General features: G+C 38.0%; 1 long non-coding RNA gene across 1 annotated transcript; it reads right to left on the bottom strand.

The window, feature by feature from the left end:
- Positions 1 to 3202: 3202 nt before the first annotated feature.
- Positions 3203 to 21175, bottom strand: LOC122199141. The gene is made up of 4 exons (XR_006193376.1): positions 20714 to 21175; positions 5283 to 5434; positions 4194 to 4420; positions 3203 to 3433 (listed from the first exon to the last, which is right to left on the bottom strand). It is a non-coding gene; the product is annotated as an uncharacterized LOC122199141 (long non-coding RNA).
- Positions 21176 to 21584: the final 409 nt, after the last annotated feature.

The following is a 21584-nucleotide window of genomic DNA, read 5'->3' as shown; positions in this document are numbered from 1 at the left end:
TGCAAAAGTATTTCTAGGATGGTAGGTAGGAAATAAAGTGCAATCAGACCCATTTTTTTCTGCAGTTTGAAAAGAGAAATCTATAAATTCCATACAATTTCAAACAGAATCCCAATGGACTTGTCTCACTTTGGATCCTGACAAACTGATTCTAAAATTTGTATTAAAAGAGCAAAAAACTATGTGAAGTATGAGAAGAATAGGGAAGTCACTCTGCCATACATCAAGTCTTATTATAAACTATATTATTTAAGACAGTACAATATTGAAGCAGAGATAGATGACTAAACCAACAGAAGGGATGAAAGAGCCCAGAAACAGACCAGTGCATATCTGGTAACTTCATACAGGAGAGAAGTATCACTGCAGATCAGCCAAGAAAATAGGGACAATTCAATAAATGGTGCTCATACAAGTAGACACATGGGAAAAAAAAATTGGATTCCCTGACTCAGCCCATAAACAAAAATAAACTCTAAGTAGTTAAAGACTTAAATACAGACAACACAATTTTAGAACATTGAGAGGAATATTGCTTTTTTAAAAAACAAACAAAGGGGGCAGCTGTGTGGCTCAGCTGGTTAAGTTTCTGACTTTGGCTCAGGTCATAATCTCATGGTTTGTGGGTTCAAGCCTCATGTGGGGCTCTGTGTTGGAGCCTACTTCAGATCCTGGGTCTCCCTCTCTCTCTGCCCCTCCCCTGCTTGTGCTCTTTCTCTCTCAAAAATAAACAAACATTAAAAAAAGACCAAAAAATAATCATAAAGGAAAAGACTAATAAGTTAGACCATATTAAAATTAGGAATTTCTGCATATCAAATGGCAATATTAAAAGGAACGATGTCATGTCAAAAGACAAGCTGAAGGAAGCCACCTGTAACCAGTTTAACCTAGAAGGGATCAGTATCCGGAACAAGCAAGCCAAGAGAAAAACATGAGCATGCTATTTAAAGTTAACCATGAAAGAGAAAATTCAAGTGACCATTAAATATATAAAAAGATGCTCAACTTCACAAGAAATCAGGGAAATGCATAAGAAAACGAAAACAAGTTAACATTTCACACCCATCTAATATTACCAACTGTTGAGAAGAATATGGAGTAATAGGAACTCTTACCCACTATTGGTGCCAAAACACACTGCTTGGTGGCCTTGACTGGCTCATATTATTGAGCATAAATTGGTACAATCACTTTGAAGGGTAATTTAACAATATCTAATTAATTTGAATATGCACAGATCTTTTTTACCCAGGTAATGCATTGGAACAGACTACCAAGAGCAAAATCATGAAAGCAGAAAAGATCTGACATTTTGGGGGAAATGACAATGAATTCATTTTGGCTGGAGCTCATGTGAAAACATGCTGGATGAAATAAAATCTTTGATTTGGCAACAAGGCACTCTGGCTCCAAGCTGAATTTCCTACTCAAATTCTATTCCATAGGCGATGAGGATCATTTGAAGACTTGATAGGACAGCAAACCCAGCAGAGCTTTGAGAATTCAAGCTTAGGACAATGAGGAAACCTCTGAATGATTATAAACTGAAGAGTGACATTATCCAACATGCACTTTGGAAAGATAACTCAGACAAAAAATGATTATTCCATCTCTGTGTGTTTGCTGCCAATCAGAGTTGATGCTCGGTGTAATCGGGTGGAGACAAGGCAAAAGGACAAATGGCCACAGAAACCAGTAAGAGACCAGATCACACTAAAGAGTAAGTCAAGACCTTCAGTGTTAAAAGTTTGTCCAACACAGACTTTATCACAGGAGAAAATTTCCTGGTGGATGTTAAGAAACAGAGCTATTACAGGATATTAAGATTGTACAATAATTTGCCTATTACAGATTTTTACTCTTTTAATAAAACCTTCTTCTTATAGTAAAAAGCTTCTCCCTTTTTGCCAATAGACAATTTTGATACAAGAATTATGTAAGAATGCTTCCCATGTTATTACTCACATATTTTTCACTGTCCAGCTTTTTATACAGCTCCTAAGAAAATAATCTACAGAAAAAGTACAGCAATGCTAGAGAAATGTAAGTGTAATAAAAGAAATATACTCATATACCCACCCTAATTCCACCTCATAAATGAACAAAGGTGCTTTGCTATGATTTAATAATATTCTTTACAGAGGTCCGTAACTAAAAGAAATTTCCAAAAAATAATCTCCAAAACAGTAAAATGCTGCTTGTTATAGACTATTGCTTATTAATACAAAAGATTGTATTGCAGAACTTACTATGTAGAGAACAATGATCTCATATTCTTATTTTCTCTTAAACATAGCCTCAGTATACATAAATGGGGCATATTACAAATGATTGTAGTATATTAACAATTCTTCTGAAAATAGTCCTATAACGACTGTCAGGTAAAACAGTACAAGAAGTGACTCACATAGTTATTTTTACACCATATTTATTTTATTCATTTTCCTACAGTATCTGAAACTGAAAGAACATCTGAAATAGTTTCTTCAAAATTTATCATAAAGAACTACTTATTCCACTTACTAAAATCCCATTCACTAATTTCTACGAAATATTAGAAGAGATTTCTGTTTTTCATCTCAAATGTACCAGTGAGAAATAAACAAAAATCTCCAGCTTTTATCCAAACATTTAAAAAATTAACACCCACTGTAAGCAAAATGTAACTGGTCTCGCTTTGTCTAAAATGCCCATTAGTTTCATTTTAGTGCTACTCTTCGGTATTTTAATACAATATTATTTGACAAAGTTTCTTGTTTATTTCCCACAATAAGAATGCCTGAACTTTGAAAAGAACATCTAAGTACCATGAATTTGAGGTGTGGATTCAAATATCCTGACTATGTGCTTCCTTTTTCTTCCTTCCAAAATTGGCATCAGTTAGCTCTTCTTGGAGAACAGATAGAGGTACCACAATTCTTAATGGGCTCTCCATTTTCAGAAGACGTTCTTTTTCAAATACACATAAAACTATGGAACTAATATAAAACTACTTCCTCTAAACACAGCAGGGGATAGGTTTCAATACTGTCAATATTTTGTCCAAACCAACTTCACAAAATGAACAAGCTGGACAAATGGAGCACACGTGGGGAATCTTGGATCACAACTCCACGTATAATTATTGTCATGACTATTGTTGTCATCATAAAGTATATAGCATGCTAGCACCACTAAGGGCACAAAGAAAAGGCTGAATTTTGGCTTCAATTTTGTAACATTTTTCTCCATTATTCTTCTTGATCTATAACTAGCTTGTTTCTGCTATTATAATAGGGAAAAAACACTTACGCCCCATATGAATGTAGGAGTATTTTTTCTTTCCTTTTCTTTCCTTTCCGTAAGTGTCTCCTGAATACCCACTTCAGAAAATCACAGGATGACTTATTCATACAGGCATTTTCCCATAAAACCAGCTTCTTCGGAGATCCTCAGTAACAGGAGAGTATCATTATTAGAATCACATTTAAATGCATTTTAGAAGTTCATCACAAAATAAATTAGAAATGCCACCAACATTATCTTTCAAAATTGCTCACACAATTCTATGAAAGAACAGTCCTTCATTTAGGCTTTCAAATTTCTGACCATTAAATCTGACCCATTAGTGTCATTTTGATTAGAAAATACTGCTTACCCAGTAAAGGACTGTATCTCTGGAAGTGAAAGTAAGTTTTTCCTATATGTACAACTACATCTTCTTCAGAGAAAAAAAAGCACTCTCATGAATATCTAAAGGAAATTATTTTACCTTTCTGATATTCTCAATTACCTTTCAGATAGAAGCAAAACCAAAAATTTTGGTATTTCAGCACTAAATAAAAAACATTTAACTTTCTAGGGCTTTTTTTCTTCTTGCTACAGAGCTCATAATTATTAATATATGAATATATCATATCATATCATATATCATATCATATATATATGATATATTCATATATTAATTCACATCTATCCCATAGATTATTACAAATGGAAACTTGACACACCAAGGATGTACAAAACCTTTGAATCAACTCATTCCGTCTTTTGTTTTTCAAAAAAGGACCTTTTGCCAAAACTTGTGCTTTGTTTGCATAGAAAATAATTTGTAATTGCTAAAAGGCAGAAAGTGTACCTCTGAGCAGTACCAGGCTCTACTGAAAGCCATGTCCCCATGAGCCCATCATAACCTGGATTCTGACAACTACCTCCATTTCCTACAGTTGCGGTCCTTTCAGCTTGCATCCCTGAAATCTCCATGAGGATGGAAAAGCTGTCATTTCTTCTCTTTTAAAAGTAACTCATAACTCTAATTTAATATATTTAAACTGTGGGCTAAACATTCAGATGGTGCACCAGGGTTACAAGATCCAGCCCTTGCTCTCAAGGGGATGTTTAATGAAGCTTCATAATGCTACAAATTAATTCTGGTACCCTGTCAGAAAGAAACAAATAATTAAGTGCCCATTGAAGCAAAACAAATACTCCAATATCAATATAGCACATAAGACACCACAACTTGTCAGGTAATTTAGGGTGCTGGAATTCTTTCAATGTAACTGACAGTAGCAGGCCCAATTTTCAAGGTAATCTGGAAATTTTATCATGTATTGAAATGCAGTTCCTTTTCAATGTTGAACACTGCACATTTTAACAGCACTTATTTCACAGCCTCATGCACAGCCCATTTATTCCGCTGTCAAAACCTGGGGCCAAGGAGCTAGGACCAGGAAAAAGCACCAAAGAAACTCATGTATAGTACTCACTTCCCCTTTAGAAGGACCCTAACTAAAACTACTTTGCATTCATAAAGAACTGAAATTATAAGAGCAAACAACAGTGCGATTTGACTGACTTATATGACACCTGTGACTGAAGATGCTATAATTTCCCTCATTAACCAAACACAAAACAAGAATTAATGAGTAGAAGCAGTAGGGGGTTGGAGATAGCCTGAAATTTTTTGGTCTCTTTTTTTTTAGGGACTATACTTGAATCTTACATTGACCCCCAACTCTAAAACTAGTTTATAATAGCTTTTCTTGTCTTAAAATTGAAATGGATTAAACCTACCTTTCTTCCATGGTTATCTTCAACAACTTAGGACCCAAAATAAAACCTCTTTCTCTCTCCCTCTCTGCCAACCCTCCCCTGCCTTTAATTCATTTCTTAGGTTTTGCCTATATATGCATGGATGAATTCACATGCTTTTTTAGTTAGAGAAGCCCTAGCTGCTGTAACAAATAAAACCAAAAGTTTCAGAGACCCAACATAATTAAAATTTCTTGATTTCTCACCTAATAATACTGAACAGGAAAACAGAAGGAATAGCCCTTCAATGAATCCATAGGAACTCAGGATTACATAAATTCTGCCATCTTTACCAGAAAGCTTGTAAATTCATCCTGGGAGTTATCACCTTCCCAACCGGCTAGAGGGAAAGAAGAGCCTGGAAAAGAGTAGGACAGAAGAGTATGTGTCGGGCTTTAAAGTCACAGGCATCACTTGCAGTCCCTTTCCATTTACTAAACCCAATCAGCGGCTAAATCTAACAAGAGGGTCTTGGAAAATGTGGTCCCCAGCAGAACAGCCACTTCTCACCAACAGCTCCATAACATGTAAGCTGAAGGGCTGAGGGACAGCACAAATATTTTGCTTGAAAGTTCCATGTTCCATGTTTCTATCATACATGTGTCCTCATCAGAGACATGAGCTCTAAGGCAGCTTGGGACCAAGCCTGGTTGGCTGCTGCCTGATACTGTCAACCTCAGTTTACCTGTAAGTTACCTTTGAGATACATGTTGGGGTAAAGAAAAAAAAAAAAAAAAGCATGAAGAGACTCAAGATGACTACTGATTTTTTCATGTGTTAAGTGATTTTGAAAATAAATGTTATTTGTGACATCCACAAGCTATCAAGTGTTACAATTCATATCTCAATACAGTTTTCCTGTTCCATGCAACTACTAATTTTGATGCATAGGAAACTAAGAAAGGGTAGTAGAAATCAACTTTTATCTCCAGTAGTAGAATATGTGATATCCATGGCATTTCCAGTTTAAATCAGTGAAGAAGTGGGTCTTTAATATAGTCTGTAATGGTCTTTAATACACTCATATATCTCATACAAAAGAGTTGTATGCTGTAAACATGACCTATTCATTTTCTACCAAAGGAAATCTGACCATAATTTCAGCAGAAACTTGTAGTTCTAGCAGTCAGCTATGAAGAGTTTCGCAAAGGTATTTTTGAAACTTTTTAATGACATCAACCTCTGCCTCTGGCCCTCGTCTTTTTACTGGCAATTCTAAGAGGATTGAATAAATCTAATGAAACATTGAACTCTTTCAAGTGGCTAGTAATCCATAGAAAGTGCACTAGTTAGAAATCATTATTGCCTGAGCTATATCAAAAAAAAATTGAGTAGAGGTCATAATCTTCCAAGAAGAAGTTATAAATAATTCAGTCTACATCTCATGAAAATCATCTGGAAAAAAAAAATGAATACTATGCAGCTCTTTCTGCTACTGAACAAAATTGGAGAACAAAGTAATTTGCAAGAGTGGCAATCAGGGGTAAGATATTTGCCATGGTAAATGATAAAAATAACTGAGATTTAAAATTTCTAGAAAGAGGTGAAAAGTTATAATCACTGAGCCTTCTTTACATGTTGCACAACATCTCACCCGTTTGAGACAGAATGAAAGGATACAAGAAACCTCCCACTTCTCCATACAACACACATCACCAACTGCCTCTGCAATATTTTCTACCTATTCCCCTGAATTGTACGCATGTCCTTGCAAAGTAGTTCTCTCTCTGAAATTCACAACAGCAACAAATTTACATATGAACTCTAACTCTGATGTGAATTTAATTGAACACTGATGTGGTTAAGTATAATTAAGGGCACCAAGACGGGGGGGGGGGGGGGGGGGGGGGGCGGGGCAGGGGTGAAAATTGTGTTAGAGCTGACAATATGTTATGCATAGCAACTTGGTCCAATTTAACTTTTGATCAATAGTGGCGTTTGGGAGTAAAGAGAAAATAGACTGTGCATATCAATTAAAAATTGGTCTGAAATAACAGGAGCCACTTCGGATGAACTTCAACTGCATTTTAAAAAAATGTGATTTTTTAAAAGGCCAATATAATGCCTGGCTACTGCCTAGATTCCACTTTTACATGAGATCTAGAAAACTGCAGACCCAGTGCTGGTCTACACAATGTATAACATTTCCCATTTTGCATTTTGTGATTTGAAAGAGAAATACACTTGTACCCATCCAGATGAACTATGCAGTGAATGGCAAGTACTCTCTGGCAGAAAACCACATGCTGTGGATTTATTTTCACTTGAGAGGCTGCTCTAACATGTGCTGCAACTCAGTTTCTTGGGTATTCTCTTGGGGGCTCTCCAATCAGCCACTCAGCAACCTTATCTGCCCTTTTCAACATAACTCATTATGGTAACAATGGAAGCTGATCCCCAAAAGATAGCAGCAATATAAATCAGAAACCTGTTTCCACTCTCTATATTTACAATTTGTTCTCTACCTTAGCATGGCATGACACTTTGCTTATTCTTGTTAGCCTCTCAGGGAAAAAAAAAATCATTCTATAATCTTGCTATAGTCTGTTTCTCATTTCATATAAATATTAGACTCAGTTAGCCCTGAATAGCAGGAAGAGCACAAGCAAGATTTTTGTTCCAAATCACTCAATGCTATTTTGGGGTTTGGGGGCTTTGGGCGAAGGGCTGAGTATCATTGACACACATTGTTACTTAGTTTCAGGTGTACAACACAATGATTCAACAAGTTTATACATGATGCTGTCCCCCCTACATCACTATTACAATATCATTGACTGTTATTCCTTATGTTGTGCCTTTTATTCCCGTGATTTATTCATTCCGCAGCTCAATGCTATTTTGACTGGAGGAACTTTAATTTTGTAATGTGAAGTATTATTAAATATGCTACATAAATAAATTACTTAAACCAACAATCTTAGTGAGATAATTCAGTATCCTTGTTACCCTGAAATACCTCCACAGTAGATATATGATACTTCACACATAAACTCTAATTACGCTAATTACAATGCAGGGGGAAAAACAGCCTTTGTTTTGTAAATGCCTAATAAAATTGAGCATCAGAGCATTCCAAATGAACACATTAGGCATTGGTTAAGCAACAAGTCTCTTTGTCAGGTTATTTACAGGGACCAAGAGAAACAGCCTTCTCAGATATTTCCTCTTGCCATAATTCTCCAACCTGGGCCCGAATATTTAATAGCTAAACTTAAGTTAAACTGGGGGAGAAACAAAAACAAACTGCTATTTATATTTATAACCCAAACTAATTTTGCCTAATTATCTTTGATGAGACTAATCAAATAAAGTCACTATTTGATTCCATGAGGCATCTAACCTATCTATCTGAAGACATGTTTGGGTTGAATTAAGACAAAGCACAAGAAGAACATCACTGGTTCTTTATAAGCTACTCCAAGAAAGCTACAAAGCATTGAAAGATGTATATACCATCCTGAAATCAGGAGGGAATTATCTAGAGAAAGAGAAAGAATATAGAAAGGGAAAATGACAGAAAAGGACGACATATAGCAATAATATGGCTTATGGTGATCCCGTGATTTTAAAACTTTATTTTCCAGTAATCATCTTTTCATTCATTCTATGATTATACACCAACTGAACACTAGTTATACTAGTCATAAAACTACTGAACTCAAGTAAAAGATCTAAATGTCTGGATGTAAAGAAGCAAAATAATGGCACTATTTCTCATACTATTCTCACTCCATCAGAAAAAGAATATTCTGGTTTCTTGGCCATCAAAAAGAATAGAGTCTTGCCATTTGCAATGATGTGGATGGAACTAGACTGTATAATACTAAGCAAAATCAGTTGATCAGAGAAAGGCAAATACCATACGATTTCACTCATATGTGGAATTTAAGAAACAAAACAGATGAACATATGGGAAGGAGGGGGAAGAGAAGAGAGGGAAACAAACCACAAGAAACTCTTAACGATAGAGAACAACCTATGGGTTGAGGGAGGTAGGTGGGAGAGGGGCTACATGGGTGATGGGTACTAAGGAGAGCACTTTTTGTGATGAGCACTGGGTGCTCATAAATAAATCACCGAATTCTACCCCTGAAACCAATATTGCATTGTATGTTAACTAAAATTTAAATTAAAAAAAAAGAATAAAAAGAAAAGAAATATTCCAGGAATACGGTGGCCACATAGTTCTTGAAACTTCTTAAATCTTCACATAAACACAGAGCAGAAAAACAATTTAGGGACAGCATTTCTATCAAGCTAAGTGACAAGACATCCCCCACAAACCCTAAATTTCAAGACAGTGAGAACAAATCACTAACAACCACAAGATCTGCAAGGTATCAGTGTTTGTGCAGAAGAAAACAAAGAGAAACAATACAGTATCTGATGATCCTGAGGACAAGAAATGCACCTGAAACTGGAGGGATTTTGCCCAATCTAACGGTGGGAAAGTACAAGGAAATGGCATCAAGGACTGAAGGAAACAGAGTAGACTAGACCCTATAAAACTGACCAGACAGGCTTCTCTTCTCAAAGAGACCCACATGCTGAAAAGAAACGGGTGGGAAGTGCATCAAAATTTCACAGAACAAGGAAGACAGAGATGAAGTGAAAAAGGAAACAGATGCAGGAAATCTCAGAAAGCAAGCCACCAGCTTTTGAACACTACTCGACAGTAATGGAAGAAGAAATCCGAAGTTGGAAAGCATTATTAACAGTAAGACTATGGTTTTGAGTTGTCTTTTCCTATGAAGAGGAGCCAACGCTTCTTGGACAAATAGTTGATTTCATGTCCGGGGAAGGCTATGTACAAAACAATCCTGAAATACCTTGTCAAAAAGAAACAAAGACTACCAGACCTGTTAAAAGGACTCAGTAGACACCTTTATGAGGTTTCCACTGGTCAAAGATGGGACAATTTGGCTTCAATAAGGGAAATAATTCCCATGGATTGAAATCAACAAATATGCATAAATCCATTCATTTATATTTAAATTAAAAATTAAATGATCATCTTCAAAGGATGTAAATAAAGAGAAAGAAAGAAGCATTTATTCTGTCTTTCCTACATGACTAGACCACTGGATAAACAAATAATAGATGAGAGCAAGTGTCTATTTATAAAAAATTTCAGATTACAATTTTTTAAATGATGGATTATCTTCATTTGCAACCACCCCCCATTCAATGCCTGACAACAAAAAGAGACAGACATATGTATGTTCTACTGACTTGCTAAAATGTTACACATGAGTATGACCAACCCTCTGAATCCTGTGGCACATTTTCAGAAAATAGAGAGGAGAATAGAACGTGTTAACTTAGCCAAGTATATATAGTTAACAAAATCTAGACAATAGGAAACTTGACAGTTCAGATTATCTAGGTCCTTCAACAAGAAAATTTTAAGGAAAAGAAAGGGATGAGATGGGGTGGGGAGAAAAACTGTAGATTAAAAGAGAATCTAAAGACATCATTTTTTAATGCAAAAGACTAAGATACAATGTATAAAAATGCACTGTTGGTAAAAAATGTATATATACAAGGACATAATTACTATAAAAGTCAAGATAATAGTTAATATGACAGAAGGGAGTGTTTGTAACTGTGAAGGGCCTCACCAAAGGGTTTCTGGGATGGCAGGCATGGTTCTGTCTTTTGGTTTGGATGACAGTGACCACAGTGACTATTTTAAAATAATTCACTATCGGGGCACTTGGGTGGCTCAGTAGGTCAAGCGGCCAACTTCAGTTCAGGTCATGATTTTCTGGTTCATGAGTCTGAGCCCCACATTGGGCTCTGCGCTGACAGCTCAGAGCCTGGAACCTGCTTTGGATTCTGTGTCTCCCTCTCTCTCTGCCCCTCCCCCACTCGTGCTCTGTCTCTCTCTCAAAAATAAATATTTTAAAATAATATCAAAATAAAATAAAATAATTCACTATCAAGAAATATTAATAAAAGGAGAAATGAAAGGGGAAAAAAAGGGGGGGGGAAGCAACAGGAGACTTGTGGCTGTGGGAAGACGGTAGGGGCTATGCATAAATTTCTGTCTATGCAATCAGAAAAAGACTGAATTAAGATTCTCAAACACCCACCTTCCACCTCCAATGAAACCTTAAAGAATATTAAAGCAGAGGCCAATAGCAGGTCTTTAGTAGAAAGTACCCTGTTTCCCCCCAAATATCTGTGTGTTCAGATTTTTTTTTGTCACAGTATTTTTGCAGGACTAGGTTACAACACTCACTATAGATCCCACAATCAAGAAATAGAAAAACTGTCCTAGGAAACTTATACTTTATACTGACAAGAAAAGAATTTGCCTCAATGTTCCATCATCTCATGTAAAAAACAAGAAGTTGGAATTGAAATGTTTCAGATGATTTTATTCTATTGTTTTTTTTTCTTTCTATATCCATAATGTCTATAACAATAAAATAGTTTTGGCATGGCAATATATTGTTATGTATTGTATAATAATATATGAAAGTATAATTTGATGAAATGACAATTCTGAAGCCTGAAGCAACCACAAATGCTTAACATAAGACAGGGGAAGATGGGTGAGGAGGAAGCCAATTTCTTGAACTGAATTTAAAACCATGCTGTGGTTGTTACTCTTCTGCTCCCCACAGCATTACCTGGATACAAACTCCCTTACTGTGGAAGGGAAGAGTAGCACATTCAGCAAACAAAATGTCATTTCTACTACCTTGTTATGGGGCCCCACGGAGGATTTTTCACCATACTGCCTTCTACCCTGAAGGAGTCAGGGCATCAGCTAGGGAGAGGGAAGGAAAGACCATCTTACAACCTATTTAGTCCATGAAGCACATATGCAGAATCTTTTTATTTTTTAAATTTTTTTAATGTTTATTTATTTTTTGAGAGAGAGATAGAGACAGAGAGAGAGAGCAGGGGAGGGGCAGAGAGAGAGAGACACAGAATCCAAAGTAAGCTCCAGGCTCTAAGCTGTCAGCACAGAGCCCAACGCCAGGCTCGAACTCATGAACCACAAGATTGTGACCTGAGCCAAAGTCAGATACTTAACCAACTGAGCGACCCAGGTGCCCATAGCTGGAATCTTAAAAAGCGTCCAGTTAGTTATTTACTGTCAGTTCAAACAATTTAGTCTACAGCGGGGGCAGAGATCTAGGAGGTTTCCTGCAAAGGAGTCATAGTCCAGCTGGTCTCTTGGAGGATAGCATGCAAGCCCTCTCCGACCAGAAGAGACTCTCTGTCAGAGCCCTCCAGAAACTCCCTTCTGCTCCTCACTGCCATTCCCTCCTTTTAACCCTACACCCCCACACCCCAATCCTACCCTTTGTTCTCTTCTAGTTGGCCTCCAGAGAGGGATTTCAATCAGTCCCTTCTCTCTCTGGCTCTCTCACTGCTTAGGCATAAAGGATGCTTCGAATTCCCCATGGTGGTGTGACCTTCAAATAGGATATCCAAAAAACAACCAAGCCATCCTGTAGCGGGAGAAATAACCTACTGCCAGCATACCTCTTCAACCTTATTCTGCTGAAGCAGAAGCTTTTCCTTTGCCAGCTTTCAGTTATACTATCAAAAACCTCCATCCACTGCATCAAACTTAACATCCAGGAAAAAAGGCAGGATTGCCACAGAGCTAATGCAAGGAGAATCAGTGTTTATGACTTAATAAAAATTTCAGATTTATATCACAGATATTTACATACATAGGCATACCACATCTTCTGTGGTATGTGCAAGACCATTACTTGAAAAATAATAATGGAAATCCCCAGGAAAACAACACTAAATGGGGAATCATAAAGAATAAGAAACCTCTGATGTAAGGAAAAGTAGGGCTGGGTTTCAGGAGCTGGCCTTTAGGAGGCCTACGTGAGTCTCCAAGAAAGCATACAGTCACAGAAAGAGTTGTTTCAAAAAGGGCTTTGAAACATCAGCAAGAGTTATGAGCAGAATTACAGAATATAGTTGGGGCACCTGGGTGGCTCAGGTCATGATCTCGCTGTTTGTAAGTTCAAGCCCCACATCGGGCTCACTGCTGTTAGCCTGTCACCACAGAGCCCACTTCAGATCCTCTGTCACCCTCTCTCTAGCTCTCCCCTGCTTGCACTCTCTCTGAAAAATAATTTTTTTTTTTAAAAAGCATGACTATATGTAGTAGGTGACCAATAAATAGTTGTTGAATGACTGAATGATTAAAAAATATAGTGTGGTTGATGACACATGCCACCATTCAAATGTGCAAAAAAAAAAAAAAAAAAAAGGAACTACTTTCAACAACAAATCTCATCTTGCTTTTGAGCCCACTGAACAGTAATAACCATCTTCAACTCATCAATGATCAGAACTGAGTCTCTCTCAGTTTTCAGTTATTATCTACTTTTCAGCTATTATCTCAGTCGCTTCAGGATTTAAACTCAGTAAATTACATCTTTTTTCCTCCTTCCTTCTGATGACCTCTTAGCCAGGGACTTTCTAAGTTCTTGCAGACTCGAGGCAGAGACGTTTTGGCAATAATGTGCTCTGGTCTAGCTTGTCCCAACTGGCTCATCATCCTGCTAATGTGAGATTGGTCCCGTCCATTTCCAACTTGCACCCAGTGTTGAAAGGGATAGGCCCTCCTCCGGACTCCAGCCACACGGTCGGTCCCCACATGTGGCAGCCTCCTTGTCCTGACTCTATGGCTCTTGCAGTCCTCTTAGCATTTATGCATACCCCACATGCACTATGAGAAAGGTCCACTCCCCAGATGACACACACAAGCCACAGGAACCTGCTAGCACAGGCTGATATGCCTAGACCTCTTCTTCAGACATTTCAAAGCAACCACAGCCGGCAGCTATGCATGCTGAATATACTGAAGGTTTGACTTCATTAAGAGAGTTGCAGTTTCTCCAGGCTACGCCATGAGAAACAAGGAAGCTTCCTTGTTCCAGACACTCCAAATCTCTCTGGCTTTCCCTACCCTTTGCCTCCTTCCCAAAGATTTGATTGTGGAGGGGGTGTGGGGGAGAGGTTCAGGAATGAAGACACTCTGACTTTTGGCTTTTCTCCTCCTCCTTCCTCAGGCCCCTGCATAAGAAGCATTTTTCTCCTTCCCCTTGGATATCATTTATTTGTGTCACTGTTCTCCATTGGTATTATACAAATATGAATTCCCACTCTGTAGGAGGTTGTAAGACTTGAATAAAATATTATGTAAAGCTTTCCTGCCTATTCAGTGCTCTCCTAATTTTACCCCAACAGTGAGTTGTCTCAGTCCCAAAATCTGCTTGGACACTTATATGCCCAAACCCACAGATACATGTCCAGAGTCCAACAGTGGGTCAAAAGACAGAATCCTGGTAAAGGCCAGGACTCCTGGTGTGTAACTAAACTTCTCAAGCTTTTCCACAATAAAAACTTCTTTCCTGAAAGATCTGTGAAAAAGAAGAGCAGAAACATTTGTTTATTCTTTCAGGAAACACATCTACTGAGAACTTCGGGTCTATGAAGCACAGTGCTCATTACTGGGGAAGAAGAAGGTAGGAGGGCAATGAGGGTCACATTCACAAAGATGAAAAAGCACTTTTGTGTGCTCAAGAGAACTTGGAGCATTTGGTATTGCTTGAGCATTCTAGTGAGATTCTTGGCTGGAAAGGTAAGAGACATAGGTGAGGAGAGCCTTGAAGCTGCCCTAATGAGCTCTAACTTGGCTAAAGGGGGAAATGTGGTTAATACTGGTAATATATGGCTGCAGCGACAGTGCAGAGAATGCTTTAAGGAAGATAAGATTAGAGATGAAGAGACCATTTTATAGGCTGTTGTAGTAGTAACCCAGGTCAGGTATTATTATATGGGCTAAAATGAATAGTAATAGGGATAGAGGATGGGAAAGATACAAAAGAGGAAAAGATTTTTTTTGAAGTGTCAAAATCAGTAGTCCTATTTTTACTCATTTTTTTCTCCCTTTGGAGCCACAGTTAAGACCTTCCCATAAACCGAACTTGTGTAATTAAAGCACATTTTATATTAAAGCATGTTATAGAAAAACATTCCACAGGTAAATGAATGTGGAAGTGTAAGAATAAATTTTGTGATTAAAAAGGCATATATCTTCAAATAAATCTTTTACTATATTGCCATGTTTAAATCTTGACTTTGGCTTTAGAGTAGGGAAATCTGGATTTAAATTTTGGTTCAGATACCTTTTTAACCACTCTGAGTAGAATATAACATTTATGAAATTAGTATAATCATTATTCTATCAAAGGAGATTTGGAATACCAAACGAATTGACCAATGAAAGTAGAGTTCCCCACCATGGAAGAAAATGTGTCCTATTCATCTTAAAACTTTTCCCAAGTATAGAAACAAGAAAGCATCCAAAGCAAGCGAGAAGCAAGCTAACTTCTATACCAATATCTGATTAAGAAAAGTGGTTAAACTGATGAAGCACTATTCTAAGCATTTTTCATAGATTATCTGCAATCCTCACAATAACAGCCAGTAAGTGATAGAGCTGGGATTCATCTGGCACTGACCCATGTAATCTTACATTACACTCACAGCCTCTTAATAATAATCATTCTTACATGGCTGGGACAAAACTTATATACAAAAGTAAGTAGTTTTCTGTGTAAAAATAATAACCAATCAAAAATATAATGGAAAAATAACAAAACAAAGAGAAAAGATATCTAACATGCTTCAAAAGAAGTTTAGATGAAGAAAACATTAAAATGCAACTAAAGAGGGGTGCCTGGGTAGCTCAATTGGTTCAGCATCCGACTGTGGCTCAGGTCATGATCTCATAGTTTGTGGGTTCGAGCCCTCCGGTGGGCTTTGTGCTGACAGTTCAGAACCTGAAGCCTGCTTCAGATTCTGTGTCTCTGCTCTCTCTCCCCCTCCCCTGTTCGTGCTCTCTCTCTCTCAAGAATAAATAAACACTAGAAAAATAAAATAAAATGTAGGGGCACCTGGGTGGCTCAGTCGGTTAAGCATCCGACTTCGGCTCAGGTCATGATCTCGCAGTTCCTGAGTTTGAGCCCCATGTCAGGCTCTGTTCTAACAGCTCAGAGCCTGGAGCCTGCCTCTGATCTCTGTCTCCCTCTCTCTCTGCCCCTCCCTCTCTCTCTCTCTCTCTCTCAAAAACAAAATAATAAACATTAAAAAAAAATTTTAATAAAATAAAATGCAACTGAAGAAACTAGAGACACTTAATAAATTAAAAGATATAACCTATTCTTGGGTGGATAGATATTAATTCTGTATTAATACGTGATCTCTACAACAATAACAATAGGCTTATTTATTAAGAACTACTCAAGGGGCACCTGGCTAGCTCAGTCAGTTAAGCATTTCACTCTTGGTTTCCACTCAGGTCATGATCTCACAGGAGGTCGAGGCCCACCTAGGGCTCTGTGCTGATGGTGCAGACCCTGCTTTGGATCCTCTCTCTCCCTCTCTCTGCTCCTGCCCTGCTCGTGCACATGCGCATACACACACTCTCCCTCTCAAAACAAATAAACATGTATAAAACAAAAAACAAAGATATATACACCCCTATGTTCATCACAGTATTATATACACAGTCAAGATATGGAAGCAACCTAAGTGTCCATGTATCCATCCATACATAAATGGATAAACAATATATATACATATATGTATATTTATAAACACATACATACATACAATGGAATATTATTCAGCTGTAAAAAAAAAAAAAAACAATGAAATCTTCCCATTTAGCAACGTAGATGGGCCTAGAGGGTATTATGCTAGGTGAAATAAGTCAGACAGACAAAGACAAATATCATGATTTCACTCACATGTAGACTCTAAAAAACAAATGAACAAACAAAACAGAAAGAGGCTCATAGATACAGGAAACAAACTGCTGGTTACCAGAGCTAGAAGCACTCATGGGAATGAGAAAAATAGGAGAAGAGGATTAAGAGGCACAAACTTTCAGGTATAAAATATAATTCATGGAGATGTAATATACAGCATAGGGAATATAGTCAATAATATTGTCATAACTTTGTATAGTGACATACAGTAACTACACTTATTGGGGGATCATTTCATATCTATAAAAATATCAAATTGCCATGATGTACATCTGAAACTAATAGGACGTTGCATGTCAATGCTACTTCAATAAAAAATTAAATATATGCATATATAAAATCTAAAGATGATCTAATTAAATGATCCTTTTTTGATATCTGATTAAGAAATCAAAACATCATTAAAAACTTAAGGTTTTCAGATGTCATTATTTCCATTCTAAAGTGAAATTCCAATGATCTCTTTGCCAAAAATTACTATTGAATTTTTTTTGTACTACTACAAAAGGCTTTTTAATGCTGGGATTCCTTCAAAAGCAAACAAATGACAAATAATCAGAAAAATATACTCATAACAAAGAAATGTTGCTAATTTATATGCTGCTTATACATCTTTGCATTTTTTTGTGGTATTTATCACACTGTGTTGCATGGCTAAGAACCAAGCACAAGCTTCTTTCACACGGTAAAGCTCAATAAATACTGCTTTTCATTAAAAAATTAAAAAAAAATTAAAAAGTACTGGAACAGGAAGAGGCACTCCTCTTCCGAAGGAAGAGGAAGGCATTTCCTATACTGAAGCGGTGGCTTCAGTATAACTCACTGCACATTGGAAATAGAATTCTACCTGTGTTCAGCTCAGGCAACACAGCAAAGAAGAAGTGCATTTTGTGCATAATGGAAATGTGCTTAGAGCAATCTGCCTTCTGAAAAGTTCTTACGGCACTAGGGGATGCTGCCATCCCCAAAGTGACAGACAATTTTAAATTATGGTTTGGTTTTACCATTTTCATAGAAAAATTACTGACATTTCTCTTAAGATTGTTTTCTTGAAAAATGAGATGTTGTTACAATTACTGCAAAATAAATGAGAGTTGGTTAAATGATAACACTTAATAATATCTATTTTTTTCCTAGAAGAGTATTCTGTGGATCCTCAATCTAAAGAATCTGTTCATTTTCTTCCATTGTATTCTTAAATATTACAAAGCAATAAAAGTTATGAGATAGAAGAAAAGCTAGTATCAAATACCATTTTTACTTATAATTTAGCAAATAGCAAAAAGCAGAAAAATTCATGCAGTATAACTATGGAGAAATATATATTTTCATACTTTGTTGATGGAAATGTAAACTGTATTCCTTTTACATAAAAGATATTCCAACCATAGGGAAATTTGAAAACATCTGTAAAAGTAAATATACATATACCATTCTAGATGAGCAATTTTACTTCTAGGAAGTATTCTTCTCCATATACATGCACATGTGTGCAAACATAAACTTTTGACATATTTACTGCAACACTGCTTGAAATGGGGAAAAATGGAAACAATCTTCATCATAACTGTACTTAAATCATGACTCATTTATGTATACAGTATAGAGCTATCAAAAAATAAATAAATAAACAGCCTTATATATACTAGCATTAAATAATCTCAACTAAATATCCTTAAGGGGAAAAAACAGTTACAAATAGAAAACTGTGTGCATAATATACTACTCTGTATAAAGAAAGGATAAGTACAGTGGCTAAGCCCAGCTCTAGTGTCAGACATTTCTAGGCTCTGCCACTTACTAGCCGTAGGCATAATAGTTTGTGAATCTGTAAAGTGGGCATAATAGTAGCCCCTAGTTCATAGAACTGTTGGATGAACACATTAGTAAGGCAAAGACGGCTCGCTGATGGCCAAACACAGTTCCTCTTCATCTGTGGGCACAATAAACCATATCTGCCAGCCTCTTTTGCACTAAGGTGTGGGGACACGACTGAACTCTAGTCAATGATTGGCAGACCTGGCCGATAAAAGCCTCTCACATGCTATCCTTTATGCTCTTTGCCCTTTTGCCAGGCAGATATTAATGGCCAGGTCAGTCTCAATGACACATATGAAAGACTGCAAAGCCTCTTTTAGTTGGGGTCCTTTAATGACTCACTGGAACAAAGACTCCCTTCACCACACACACATACTGCTCACCTAGATTACTTTCCATTGGGGTTGAAGAATAACTTTTAGGGTCAATTGTCACAGCAAGCTCTTACTAAATGTTTGCTGCCATTACCACAGTTATTACTTTTTTTGTTATTAGCACATAACTTATCTCTGAAAGGTAGGTAAGAAACCAGGAACAGTGGTTGCCTCTGGCAAAGGAGACTGTCAGGCCTCTTACATCTCTTAAACTTTGTGCATCTGCATGTCCGATATGCATAGATCATGTCTGAATCAGCAGGCTAGCCTGTACTATGCTGTGATCAATTAGCCCTGAAACCTCGGAGTCTTAACACAGCGGAAGTTTATTTCTCATCAACACCAGAGTCTGACAGAGACCTGGAGGTTCAACTGCCTGCAGCTCCTCCACAAGGTAACTCAAGAATCCAGACTGTCTCATCTGCCAACCCCTTCCCTTACCGCAGCACCGAAGGGAGAAACAGGCACACCCTTTGCTAACTGCCACCACTGCTCCCATTTCAGTGGCACGACCCCACTGAGAACCTGAGAAATGGAGCTCAGCCCTGTGTGCTTGGTAATTACATGTCTTGATGAATGCCCTTACTTCCCCATGACCTCTGGGGAAACTCTGACAATACAAAAGACACAGGATAAGGTTACTTTCTTGGCCATTTGCTATGCTACAATGTTTCCTTTAGCTGTGAACATACAGATTGAGGAAACTGTCTCTACAAAAGCATGATGTATGAAGGCCTAGGCTATTCCAGGTCTATCAGATAACTGATATAAGATACAACAAATAAAAATAACTAGAGCTTAGGTGTTCTTGTATCTTACACTCTATCATAAGAGCTTTGTTGTGTGCTTTCTGTTTTAATATCTCTACCCAAGAACTGCAGAAGTTCACCTCTCAGCACTCCAAATGAGAAAGTTAAATCTGTGATCAGATGCTTTCGCTAGCAATATTCTCGAGTACATAAAAGGAAGGCAGGTCACTTTTCTTGAGATGAGAAGCAGTGACCAAGCTATGGTCCATCACCACACTTGTCCATCACCAGCCTCTTTTTGCCCAAATCTCCCCAGACTTCGAAAACAGAAGAGAGGTCGCACATCGCTGCTTGGACGGAGACCTCATCAGGGGCTCAGAACTAGTAAGAGTAACAGCTACTGATTTCCTGGTATTTATCATTAAAGAACAGCTTTTGAGCTGAAAATCCTTCTAACTGGTATTTGTCTCTTTCATTTGCTAACTCATTCAAAAATCTATTAATTTGGATGCTATCGATTAAAGGAGTATTAATTAATGATTAACTGACAATTAATGAATTAGATATTTGTCAATTATAACATACAATACCCTTTTTAATGAGGTACAACTGACATAACATTAGTTTCAGGGGTATAATGCAATGATTCCCTATTTGTATATATTGCTAAATGAGCACAGCAAGTCCAGTTAACATCCATCGCCATACATAGTTACAATTTCTTTTTCCTTGTGATGAAAACTTTCAAGACCCACTCCCCTAGGTACTTTCAAATATGCAATACAGTATTATTAACTTCAGCCACCATGCTGTACGTTACATACCCATGACTTTCCGAATTTCCAGTTATAAAATGAATAAGCCATACCCGTTTTTATACTGCAGAGGGCCGCCTCTCACTGACAACTGCATTGTTCAATCCCCTCATGAAGGGGATGGGTGAAAAAGCCATCTTCCCCATCACAGTGTGCTGATAGATGTGCTGGGTCAGAAAGAGAGAGGAATGCTCTGAGGCATGTTATTCAGGGGAAAGCTTCAAGGAACAGGCAGCAATGGTTTCCTGGGATGAATTTTAGACACCTCGCAGCTGCCTGGTGGAATAACTGGCACCAGGGATGTGCGATGGAGCGGCACTTCGGGGCTGCTGCTGCCCAAGACCCGGCAACCGGCGCCCACAGAGCTGCCAGGGCCTTTCCGGATTCGCAAGGCTTTGCAGCCCAGGCATGCGCAGTTCACTCCCCAGTTCAGGCCTCAGTCATCCCCCCGTTCCTCGCTTTTGGGCCACACCCCGCTCGAATGCACCTTTCCGGGGCTCTGAGGCGAGGCACCATTCACTGTGACTCTGGGTGAGGGAGCGAGGCCATGAGGATTGGGTTTTGTGTTAGAAATGGAATGAGCCAGATTCCTTTGGATTGAGTCTCGGAGGAGAGCCCGCCAGTCCCCTGAGCGCCCAGGTTTTTCTCATCCCGGCTCTCTCCTGCTAATTTCCGGTGGGAACTCCTGAGATACCGCGAGAATAGGTTAGGACGTGTACCCCCGGCCAGGTCAGTTTACCTCCAGCCTGATTCTGCCTATGTCTGAACGGCCGCTAATGATCAGCCTGCTCCAGTACATTGCCCTTCCATGGGGACCTGCACTTACTCCCCCTACACCTCCTAAGTTCCATAGCCCACTCTGTGGGACCCAACTGCACCCTGTTTGCCTTCCTGAAAAAAAAAAAAAAGAGGGCGGGGAGGTGG

Source organism: Panthera leo, chromosome A1, assembly GCF_018350215.1.
Source record: "Panthera leo isolate Ple1 chromosome A1, P.leo_Ple1_pat1.1, whole genome shotgun sequence".
Classification (NCBI taxonomy): Eukaryota; Metazoa; Chordata; class Mammalia; order Carnivora; family Felidae; genus Panthera; species Panthera leo.
The sequence above is the reverse complement of the archived record's forward strand: the minus strand, read 5'-3'. Positions and strand labels throughout refer to the sequence as shown.